Below are 13,163 nucleotides of genomic sequence, written 5' to 3' on the forward strand. Positions count from 1 at the left end.
CAAAAATCTCAACTCCCTGACTCTTTCCTGAAAACACAGAGGCAATGTGCGTTTTATAATCCGAAGAAAACTGTACACAGCAACAAGATTTGTTTTTTTTGTATTGTAAAGCTTATGAGATCGTGGCAATCACTGCATGAGTGGTGTAGACCGATATAAAAAATATACACACACAGTTTGTGATATGATAATTGGTTTTCTACCCTTCTATCTGGCAACAAAACTGACACCTTTTTTACAAGGAGTCATGTTTGCATTGACCACAATACCTGCAGTCATAAAAAACACAACTCTGATAATGTATGCACTGTCTTTGAAGTTGATTGGTCCACACCCGAGACAGCTTTTCTTAGAGCCTAGTCTCACATGGTGTTGCACCAGATGACGCCAAAAGGCACACAACTCAAAGACAATGCACCATCAGAGTATGATGGTGTAAATGCTTACCCCGAGCTCTCATACTGTCATGGTGCATTGTCTTTGAGGTGTGCGCCTTTTGGCGTCATCTGGTCCAACACCATGTGAGACTAGGCTCTAAGGAAAGCTGTCTCGGGTGTGGACCAATCAACTTCAAGGACAATGCATGCATTATCAGAGTTGTGTTTTTTGTTTGCATTATGACTGCAGGTATTGTGGTCTATGCAAACATGACTCCTTGTAAAAAAAAAGTGTCAGTTTTGTTGCCAGATAGAATGGTAAAAAAACCAATTATCATATTTTTTTACTGGCAAATGAGGTTCTAATGGTGTAAATAAGTTCGTGATAATAGGATCTGGGTGTGAAGTGGGCTTCATCCAGCAGTGGATATAAATCACAGTTCACGATTATGGCGATCAAGGTTATTCACGGGATCGTTGTAAACGCATACTCTCAATGTTGTGGGTTTACTCTCCAACACACCGGTGTGCTGTGCTCGTCACGATGTGGTATGTTTTATTTACGTGACAAGCCTTACGAATTGGCTGTGCCGGGTGGTGGCGGGTTTCACGACACATTTATATAATAATAGGGGTTTTCCCCCTTTTTTCTGGCAACAAAACTGAAACTTTTTTTACGAGGATTCATGTCTGCATTAACCACAATACTTTCAGTCAAAATGCAAAAAAAACACTATTATAATATATGCATTGTCCTTGAAACTGATTGGTCCACACCAGAGACGGCTTTCTTTTGAGCCTCGACCCAATTGGTGCTCGACCAGAGGACGCCAAAAGGCGTACACCTCAAAGACAATGTAGATACACATGTATATATTTACGCTATCTAACCCCAAAAAACCTCTATCATGGACTGTCATCCCATTTTATATACATACAATATAGAAGATCACTGGGTTTGATCTTCCACGAGGTTCATGGTCCACCCTTAAACCGCATTCGCTGCACAAACCATGGAAACAGTAGATGCAGATGGCTGATGATACACAAATGTAAAATTCAAACTCTCCAGTAGTAGTGTGGCGACTGCGGTCATCCAGAACGAGAACGTAACAACGTGTGACGACGCAATGCCCCGATCCACAAATACGAAGGTAGACATCACAGCGATGATGATGATGCCGCTAACTCTGCTACGGCTCCTGATGGCGGTTGTCTGCTGGTTTCACCACCTGAACGTGACATTGTAGCTGCTACTCTGCGTCTACATCATTAGCCATTAACACCGTTATCACCAGGAGTAGCATCATTATCACCATCATTAACATCATCACCATCAACACAATCATCATCATCACCGCTGTTATAATCACCACTATAATAATCATCATCATCACCATCATAATCATTATCTGCTGGCTTCACCACCTGAACGTGGCATTGTAGCTGCTGCTCTGCATCTACATCAGCCATTAACACCGTTATTATCAGGAGTAGCATCATTATCACCATCAACACGATCAATATCATTAACATCATCACCATCAACACCATCATCTACATCACCGCTGTTATAATCACCACTATAATTATCATCATCATCATCACCACCACTACTATCTTCGTCATCAACATCATCATCACCATAATCATTATCTGCTGGCTTCACCACCTGAACGTTGCATTGTAGCTGTTTCTCTGCATCTACATCAGCCATGAACACCGTTATCATCAGGAGTAGCATCATTATCACCATCAACACTATCAATATCATTAACATCATCACCATCAACACCATCATCATCATCACCGCTGTTATAATCACCACTATAATTATCATCATCATCACCACCACTACTATCTTCGTCATCAACATCATCATCACCATAATCATTTTCTGCTGGCTTCACCACCTGAACGTTGCATTGTAGCTGTTTCTCTGCATCTACATCAGCCATGAACACCGTTATCATCAGGAGTAGCATCATTATCATCATCAACACGATCAATATCATTAACATCATCACCATCAACACCATCATCTACATCACCGCTGTTATAATCACCACTATAATTATCATCATCATCACCACCACTATCTTCGTCATCACCATCAACATCATTACCATAATCATTATCTGCTGGCTTCACCACCTGAACGTTGCATTGTAGCTGTTACTCTGCGTCTACATCAGCAGCCGCACGACAACAAGAAGTAGAATATATTCCGGTTTTTGTTTAATTGTAGTCGAGAGTTGCCCCAATAAGATTTCGTGCAGCATGAAGAACAATCCGGGCGACCATGTCTGATAAAAAAAAAAGAAACAAAGTGGAGTTCTTTCAAGGAGATGGTGTCCAGGCGGATCAATGTGAGGGTCTCCTACTGATTTACTTAACTGGGCTGTGAGGGCAAACGTGAGCCGTGGAAGGTGAAGTATGCTTAACCTGCCCCCGTCTGCCTCCTATCTGCAGACCAGCTCACACCCCATGGCACGGCCGTGTTTGCACAGAGACCGCCACCGCTTCCTCCATCTGCACCGTGGCCTCCCCATCTTCGCACCTGTGTCGCCTCAGCTTATCGGAGGTCAACATGCCATCTTGTACAAGTCAGTGCGCGTACGCGTGTCTGTCTGTCTGTCTGTATGCACGTTGGACTTCTTTTGCACCGTAGGTAGCCGGCCGTGCTAATCGGAGGTGCGGGGGGAAAGGACAACAACACTAAACACAACAATAAGCAGTTCTAAAGAAATGAGTTTGTCAATTGAGATGATGATTTAAAAGTGCAGAGGTCCAGTGGCTTCCTAATATTCGGAAGGAAGAGCGTTCCAGACGGCCACCAAAGCGCGTCTGAAAGCACCACGTGATGCAGTGACTACCGTTCTTGTTTGATTATTAGCAGCCAGAAGCCGCTGCTGCTGCGAGGATGACCACCGGAGTTCGCATGGTGGTTTATGCACCTGGACGAGATCAGCGAGGTACATGTGTATGTTGAACTTCTTCTGCACCGTACGTAGCCAACCGTGCTCATCGCAGGAGCGGGAGAAGGACAACAAACTCAACACAACAAAAGCAGTTCTAAAGAAATGAGTTTGCCAATCTAGATGATGATTTAAAAGTGCATAGGTCCAGTGGCTTCATAACATCGGAAAGAAGAGCGTTCCAGACGGCCGCAGAAGCGCATCTGATAGCACCCCGCGATGTGGTGACAATCGTCGTCTTTTTGTCCGATGGCTCGCAGCCCAAAAGCCGCTGCTGCTGCTTGACACGGCCATTATGAACCTTCTCAAACGGACACCCTGGCCTAGGATTCTAACCCATGGACTCAGAACGTACTGGCCCGATGTCTCGGACACCAAATGACCTTCAAGGTTAAGAGGCAAAGGTGCATCCCTGCAATTGCTTGCTAACGCCACTGCCGGCGGTAGCTCCGGAATGTATTTGGCCTACTTTTCCACAGTGGCCATACGTATTGGGCGTTCTCACACATTACACACACCTTACTCCACCACTCGTGTCCTGTCGGTCAACTAACTTTGGTCGTACCCATGGACACTGCTGCGTGGACAGAGGCAGTGTTTTGGTCAATGCAAACATGACTCCTTGTAAAAAAGGTGTCAGTTTTGTTGCCAGATAAAAGGGTAAAAAAACAATTATCATTTTTTGCTACTGACAAAGGAGGTTCCAATGGTGTAAATGCTTACCCCGAGCTCTCATACTCTGATGGTGCATTGTCTTTGAGTTGTGCGCCTTTTGGCGTCATCTGGTCCAACACCATGTGAGACTAGGCTCTAAGGAAAGCTGTCTCGGGTGTGGACCAATCAATTTCAAGGACAGTGGATACATGATCAGAGTTGTGTTTTTTGTTTGCATTCCGACCGCAGGTATTGTGGTCAATGCAAACATAACTCCTTGTAAAAAAGGTGTCAGTTTTGTTGCCAGATAAAAGGGTAAAAAAAACAATTATCATATTTTGCTTTGGCAAAGGAGGTTCCAATGGAGAACAACAACCACCGTTCACCACTAAGCGGCGGTAACGTCGCCACGGCGCTTGTACCACGCAAGGTGCACTTTAAGAACGTCGCAGAGACACCCACACACACACATACCAGCGGATGTGCAAGCGGGGAGCGGTGGCGCAGTGGTTAGCGCGCTGCGCTCCGAACCCGGTCAACATCGGTGACGGAATATCTGAAGATGCGGTCCAGGTTGATTCTGGTGTGTCCCCCATGTTTGCTGCTCGTGTGGACAGAAACTCGCATCCCATTGATTCACCTGCCGAGCCGTGAGAGCGAATCGAAAACCGGCGACCTTTGGATAAAAATTAGAGGGTGCTGACCATTAGCTTCGAATCACTTTTACCAGGCAGTATGCAAGATATGTGTGTATCTATATATATTGAAATTAACAAAAATCAAAGATCAGTAAACATGGGACGTTGGACAAACGCTGGCCCATCGATTCTAACCACGTGCCAACGTCGCACCAACGTCGCGCCAACGTCGCGCCAACGTTGGGTCAACGTTGCAGGTTTAAAGGACCCCCGCACCCCGCACTCTCACACACACTCGTGCGCACACTCGCGCGTGCGGTAATCTCGCAAGCCCAACACCGCTTTGTGTGCAGGAAACGTGGCGGCGCGACAACTGATGAAACACACATCCTCGGAAAAGTGATGTCCTGCACAGATTAGGGGCGGCGATTGCACAAAAACGTGCCACATCTTCAAACGCGGGCCCCATGCAGAGACAAATACAACGGTGCCCCGTGTAGCCTCAAGAGACTGTTGGGGCAAGTGCTGTTAGCGAGTCGCGCCCATGAAGGGGGTCAGTGGCCGGCATCGCCTCCGACCGCCTTTGTCTCCGCAGTTCTGATGTTTACACACCGCGCCAGGTACTCATTTGAGGCTGAGTCGACCTAGAGGAGCCCCAGTGCCGATTCAGATAATCGCCACTGGTGTTTGGCCGTGAGCGGGAATCGAACTCGGTGTGGCCGGCTTCGTAGCGCAGCGTAGCGCTAACCACAGCGCTACCGCTCCCCGCAGAGAGAGCATTTACACAAGCCATACGCACGGAGAGGTCATGCTCTATGCATTTGGCATCATCAAAATACATTGAGCAAAAGGCATGAATTGTGTCTGTCTATGTGTATTTGCACGTGCTCAGCCATCGCGTGTCCAGTCACCGTATGCCCAAGCAGCTTCTGTTTTATCCGGGCAGAGGGGGCTAAACGGGCGCTGCACAGGCTGGAGAAGAGATGGAGCTGATGCGATGCAGGAGGATGTGGAGCTGAGCGAACAGGCCGATTACTGATACCAGCGGTGTCAAGATCGGCCCCTGTGAAGGAGGCTCGTGATGGATGCGACTGGGCAGTTGGAGGCAGTCGCCCTCCAGCAACAACGGAGGGTGGAAAAATTACGCTCACAACAACGAGCGGAGCGCCGGGGGGCCTAGATGGTGCATCAGCCGTTCATCTCAGTCAGTGAAGCCATGGACACGTGGGTCTGTCCCGTGAACTCCTGACAGCAGCGAGCCTTCCACACTTCACGTGGCCTCAGAGTGCACCTAGCCTGGCACAAGCGCCGTGATGACGTCACCACCACTTCGTGGCGTATAGCGGTTGTTGTGTTTTTGCGTGTGACTGCGCTACGAACCTGGCGACCCGAGTTCGATTTCCATCGATCACGACCAGTGGCGAATATTTGAAGCGGTCCTTTATCTCCTAGGTCGACTCAGCCTTAACTGAGGACCTCGTGTGATGTGTAAACATCAACACTGCTGGCCACCCACCCCAACGTGTGCCGTGCCAGCTTTCATATTTGCTCGCTAACAGCACTTGCCCTCACAGTCTGTTTAGGCTATATGGGGGGTCTTTATATTTGTAACACGTACGTATATGCAGGTGTGCATGCACGTGCACGTGTATGTGTGCGCATTTAAATTCCCTATATATCCACAATGAGATTGATCCCACTTATTTAACCAGGTGAGGGGACATCGATATATTTTCCTTTGCAAGGTCAGGGTCAGGTGGTTTATTTAATTTACTCTCACTGCAGGCCTTTGTCTCTCTGTGTGTATCTGCGTGGATGTGTGCGACATGCGGGGGAGCGGTGGCGCAGCGGTTAGCGTGCTACGAATCGAGTCCCAGTTACGGCGACCATCGGTGGCCAATTGCAGGATGTTTAAAAAAACATGGACCCGATTTGAAATCGCTATATCTTTGCAACCACGAACCGCCCATGAATGAAACTCTTACCACTTGAAAGGACGGTGCATAGAGTTGCAGTTCAGCAAGACTGAATTCGTAATTGCGGTGCAGCGTGCGTTTCATCGCACCCTGCGACTTTTTCCTGTGGGGATACGTCAAAAACCCGGGTTTTGTGCCACCATTAGCGACTAATCTGGAAGACCTCGAAAACAGAATCACGGCAGCGGTGACTTCAGTGGAAGAAGACACTTTGAGAGGCGTTTGGGACGAATTCAACTATCGTCTCGATGTTGTCCGTGCAGCAGGTGGAGGGCACATAGAGCATTTATAAAATGGTTAGTAAAACTTAATAACTCATTAAACCGTTTGTAACTTTTTGTGTAATTGTAACATGTTGCCATCGTGAAATATACTGCTTTGAAATTGGATCCATGATTTTTGAACACCCTGGAAATCATAACCTGTCCTGGGCCTCCCCTTATGTCAACTGCGCCTCAAATTATTTACTGAGTGCGATGCGTAAACATCCATCCCGTTGTGTGCCCTGCAGGCCTTAATACGTGCTCGCTTACAGCACTTGCCCCAACAGTCTGTTGAAGTTATACTGAGAGCGGGGTCTTTATCTTTGTATGGGTGGTGTATGTCTATCTAAGTACATGGTGTCCACGTGTCCGTGTGACTGTTTCTCATATCTGTATACCATGGTGTGCCTGTCCATCAACCTGATTGTCTGTCTCCCTGCATGTCCATCTGTAATCCAGTCACCCAGGCCACCTGCCTATTTGTTTTCATACCCCTTCATCGGCTCGCCTCTCTCGCCATACCCACCTGGACCAGTATATCTATCGACCGGTCTCCTTGGCTTGTCTATCTACCAAGCACCTTGTCTGGCGGTCCTCCCGTCTTTCCGCCCACCCGCATATCGATCTGCCAGTGCCCCGTCTTTATCCTTATGCAGTGTCGTGTAGCTTTTATTTTACGTTGAGAGGCATATATATGAAGGAGACATTGTCTGCTTATTTAATTTGGCTGTCTGTCATCTTGTCAGCCTATGTTTGAGCATATCAACTTGCTTACATACCTGCCTACCTATCTGCCTGCCTGCCTCCGTGCCTGCTTGCCAATCTACCTACCTTCCTACATATCTGCCTACCTACTTACCTCACTGGTTACCTATCTGCCTACCTACTTACCTGCCTGCCTACCCAAGCAAAGAGACGAGATGTTAACTACCTCGCCTGGTATACAGGAGGTCGTGAGTTCGATTCTGACGTTGACGCCTGCTGCTGTATATTTGGTGTTTGAATGTTCTCCCCGTGATCGCGTGGATTTTTCTCCGGGTCCTCCGGGTTTCCCTCCACGTTTATAATCAACATCACGCGTTTAGAGTATTCGGCTGCTATGAATTCCCACATGATGAGCCACTTCGTTGAGCTATCATTTGCGACCAGGTCGCGTCTGAAAAAGGTCTATGTAGCTCAGTGGGGCCTTACCTGGTAAAATAAAAAAAAACAATAGCTTTAGTTTTGTCCATCATCATTATCTCTGGCCAGCCACTGCACTTTCCACTGACCACCTCCCCCCCCCCCACACCACCCACCCACTCCTCCTTCCGTCACTCCGTCTCCTCCTGCAGTGTCTCCTCCTCGTTCCTAATTCGGGTTCAAGGCTGTGTTCGCGTGCGCGCGGATTTCATTGGGAAGCACCTGATAGCGTGGCGCGCGCTGGGCCCTCAGACCCAGGGGGGGGGGGGAGGGGGTGGGAAGAGCGGCTCAATGCGCGGAAGTGACTCAGAGATTACGACCGCAGACACGCAATGTTTAAATAAATTACGCCTTGACAATGCAGCAGTCACTGCTACCGCTGCTGCGGCTACGGCTGCGATGTTTGGATGAATTGCCGCCGATCAACCCCGCGTCCCTCCCCCGCCCACATACGCCGACCATGGGAACGTGGAATTTCCACCGCTGCCCTTTAGGACCACGCTAACCCATGCACGCTATACGTCTAAACCGGGAAAGACGCTTTTGTTTGATTGTGATCGTGTCGAAGAAGAAAAAGTGGAAATTCCAATGCTGCGTCGTGCTAATAATTTAACCAATAAATATCTCACTGAGTCTCAAGACACCTTATACAGGAGGGTCCTGCTACATTGGAATGCTGGCTCAATTATATTTCGAACAATGAGGGAGTTGTGTGGCAAAACGCCACGCTCGGTCGCCTTTGTTTCCCCAGTGCTGGTCTTCACGCACTCCAGAAAGAATACCTTTTGATCTGACGCGACCTATAGATAGGAGAGGCCCAGGACTGATTCAAATATCACTCAGTGGGCTTCGTACGGTGCGAAAGAAGTCCAACAGACAGTGAAATAATACTCGCCACTGATGCTAAACGTGGCAGAAAATCTGACCTAGGCCGTCGGTTTCGTAGCGAAGTGTGCGTCTCATGTGTCTGTGTAAATGTGTGGGTTCCGTGAGTCTGTCCGTTTGTACGAGTCTGTATGTACGCACGCGAGTCTGCGGGGAGCGGTGGTGCAGCGGTTAGCTCGCTGCGTTACGAAGCCGCGGATCCGAGTTCGATTCCCGCGCACGGCCAACACCGGTCCCTTGGTCTCCCCCAGGTCGACTCAGCCACAAATGAGTATCTGGTGCGGTGTGTAAAAAATCACCGCCACTGGGGAGACAAAAGCAGTCGGGCGTGGTGCTGGCCACCCACCCCCTCTTGTACCGTTCCAGCCTTCATAGGTGCTCGCTAACAGCACTTGCCCCAACAGTCTGTTAGGGCAAGTGCTGGTAGCGAGCAGCAGCGCCTATGAACGAGATAAAGACAAAGATCCCCCGTCTAGCCTGTAACAGACTGTTGGGGCAAGGGCTGGTAGCGAGCAGCAGCGCCTATGAACGAGATAAAGACAAAGATCCCCCGTCTAGCCTGTAACAGACTGTTGGGGCAAGGGCTGGTAGCGAGCAGCAGCGCCTATGAACGAGATAAAGACAAAGATCCCCCGTCTAGCCTGTAACAGACTGTTGGGGCAAGGGCTGGTAGCGAGCAGCAGCGCCTATGAACGAGATAAAGACAAAGATCCCCCGTCTAGCCTGTAACAGACTGTTGGGGCAAGGGCTGGTAGCGAGCAGCAGCGTCTATGAACGAGATAAAGACAAAGATCCCCCGTCTAGCCTGTAACAGACTGTTGGGGCAAGGGCTGGTAGCGAGCAGCAGCGCCTATGAACGAGATAAAGACAAAGATCCCCCGTCTAGCCTGTAACAGACTGTTGGGGCAAGGGCTGGTAGCGAGCAGCAGCGTCTATGAACGAGATAAAGACAAAGATCCCCCGTCTAGCCTGTAACATACTGTTGGGACAAGTGCTGTTAGCGTGCACCTATGAAAGCCGGCACGGCACACGAGGGGGCGGGGTGGTCAACACCACGCCCGGCCGCCTTTGTCTCCCCAGTAGTGATGTTTACATACCGCACCAGGTACTGTACTCAGGACCGGTTCAGATAATCGTCGCCGGTGTTGGCCGTGAGCGGGAATCTAACTCGGGAACTCAACAGGTGTGTGTGTGTGTGCACAGTGTAATCCGCACACACACACACGCTCACACAAACCCAGCCGCACACACACAAACTCATCCGCACACACACATTCACACAAACCCAGCCGCACACACACACTCACACTAACCCATCCGCACACGCACACTCACACACACCCAGCCGCACACACACTCACACACACCCAGCCGCACACACACAAACCCAGTCGCACACACACACTCACACAAACCCATCGGCACACACACACTCACACACACCCAGTCGCACACACACACTCACACACACCCAGTCGCACACACGCACACACACACTCACACAAACCCAGCCGCACACACACACTCACACACACCCAGTCGCACACACACACTCACACAAACCCATCGGCACACACACACTTACACAAACCCATCCACACACACACACACACCCAGTCGCACACACACACTCACACAAACCCAGTCGCACACACACACTCACACACACTCATCCGCACACACACACTCACACAAACCTATCCGCACACACACACTAACACACACCCAGACGCGCACACACACACAAATCCATCCGCACACACACACTCACACGAACCCATCCGCACATACAGTCACACAAACCCATCCGCACACACACACACTCACACAAACTCAGCCGCACACACACACACTCACACACACTTAGCCGCACACACACACACACCCATCCGCAAACACACTCACACACACCCATCCGCACACACACACACACACCTGTTGAGTGACCAACCCCCGGGAGGGTGGCACGTGCCTGCGTGACATCCATCACGACGCTGTTTTCCCAAACAGCGTTGTGATATGAGCTCGAAAGATGAAGAGAGAGAGGGGGGGGGGGAAGAAAGATTTGTACATTCGGCTGCCTTATTTCTTTTGTAAATCCGCCAGCTGTCAAAAGCACCCGATAAGGAGTGTTTTTGCGGGAGTGTTTTTGCCGGAATGATTTTATTCTGGAGGGGACCCGGGGGTGGGTTGGTTGGCACAGAGGGAAAATCACGCTGAGCTTGGAACCACTCAGAGGCCTGGTGGTTCGATTCCTGGATACAGCCCCCCAACCCCTAGTGATTGCTCCGCGGTGGCTAGGAGATGTTAACTACCTCGCCTGGTATGCAGGAGGTCGTGGGTTCGATACCGACCCTGACGCCTGCTGCTGTGTATTTGGAGTTTGCGCGTTCTCCCCGTGGTCACGTGGATTTTTCTCCTGGTCTTCCGCTTTTTCCCTCCACGTTTAGAGCATTTGGCTGCTGTGAATGTCCACGTGATAAGACACTCCGTTGAGCCGGAATCTGTGGCCAGGTCACTTGTGAAAAAGAGCTATAGCTCATATTCTTAGGTTTTTTTTCGGTAATAAAATTAAAAGAAAAATATTTTTTTATTTTATTTTACTTTTATTAATTTAAATTTTTTACCTACGTGACTTTACCGAAAAAAAACCCTAAGAATATTAATCCTTGCAGTCATGAAAGCTTCAAATCTGGAAGCTATAGCTCAGTGGGCCTTACCTGGTAAAATCAAACATTGTTTAATAGTTCAGTTTATAGATTGGAGCCGGGTTCTCAAGGGTACAGTGTAGCTTCAGGGGGTCGGAAACATGCAGTTCTGGAGCCGCATGCGCCTCTTTACAGACTGCAATTATGGTTCTTGAAATGTTGATTTGGGGGGGGGGGGGGGGGGGTTACCGAATTCGTAAAATCTCTCCTCTTGTTATTTTGGTTGCTGAGCCCTGACCATGGAAGTCCAGTTCATCATGGGAGTCCAGTTCACCATGGGAGTCCAGTTTAACATGGATGTCCAGTTTACGATGGAATTCCCCTTTTAATATGGAGGTCCAGTTCACCGTGGAAGTTCAGTTTACCGTGGGAGTCCAGTTCACCATGGAATTCCAGTTAACCATGTGAGTTCAGTTTACTATGGGATTCCAGTTTAACATGGAAGTCCAGTTCACCATGAAAGTTCAGTTTACTGTGAGAGTCCAGTTCACCATGAAAGTCCAGTTTACCATGGGAGTTCAGTTTACCATGAAAGTAAAGTTTACCATGGAAGTCCAGCTTACCACGCGAGTCTAGTTTACCATGGGCAGGGGTCAGCAACCTGCATCTCCGTGATACTATGTATTGAGGACCGTCTCGCATTCACCACACAGTGCATTGCAGCTCTTGAAATTTACCGACATCGAAAAGAATGTCTACTCCTGTCATTTCCGTTATCTGGCTGGCGGGGTCTAGGTAGTACGCTCACCACTGTGCCACTGCTCCCAATCATTGTTGCACTGCACTTTTATGTTTCTCTGGAGAGTGCTGCAAGTCCTCGCTTAACGCCCGGTGTTCACACCTTGACGCGTTTTCGCTGTAACGCGATTCTTGCATTTGGGAACAATTTTCGTACGATACGGAACGCGTCCCGGTACAACACGGAACGCGTCCCGTTATAACGCGGTTTCTGAGCGGTCGACGACGAACTACTTTCTTGAGCTGCGAGGCTGGGCGGAACGATGCAGTGCGCGGAATGGTACAGTAACACTGGGGCGCACACTCAGTAATTCGTCCCGCCATCTCACCGCGTGTGCGTAGTCACATCGTGTCTCGCCAAACCTCGCCGTTATATTATTTATGGGAAACAGTTTTCGCTCAACGCGGTTTTACCGCTTAACGCGGTATTTTCCATCTTCCGCGACAAAAACGAGGACTCATTGTACTGCACTTCTATGCTCCCACGTGCCCTGTTGGCTACGCTGCACGTGGCCGCCTGTAGTCATGCACTGTGTGGAGCAGGCAGCAGTGGGGTGTTGGGGGATTAACGCACTGATGCTGTGAAATGCCCCTGACGGTACAGCCACAAACTGTGTGGACTAATCTCCATCTGTTGATTCCATCTGTACGGGGGGGGAGCGTAGCTCCCCTCGCACAAAGGCGTGGGCTATCTCTGGGCGCTCCCGTTTTCCGAACACATTGTATCATAAATAACTCATCGTTAATTGTCTAAACAGAGCTTA

This window comes from Lethenteron reissneri, chromosome 10 (genome assembly GCF_015708825.2).
Source record: "Lethenteron reissneri isolate LAM-NWPU_2019-01 chromosome 10, ASM1570882v1, whole genome shotgun sequence".
Lineage (NCBI taxonomy): Eukaryota > Metazoa > Chordata > Hyperoartia > Petromyzontiformes > Petromyzontidae > Lethenteron > Lethenteron reissneri.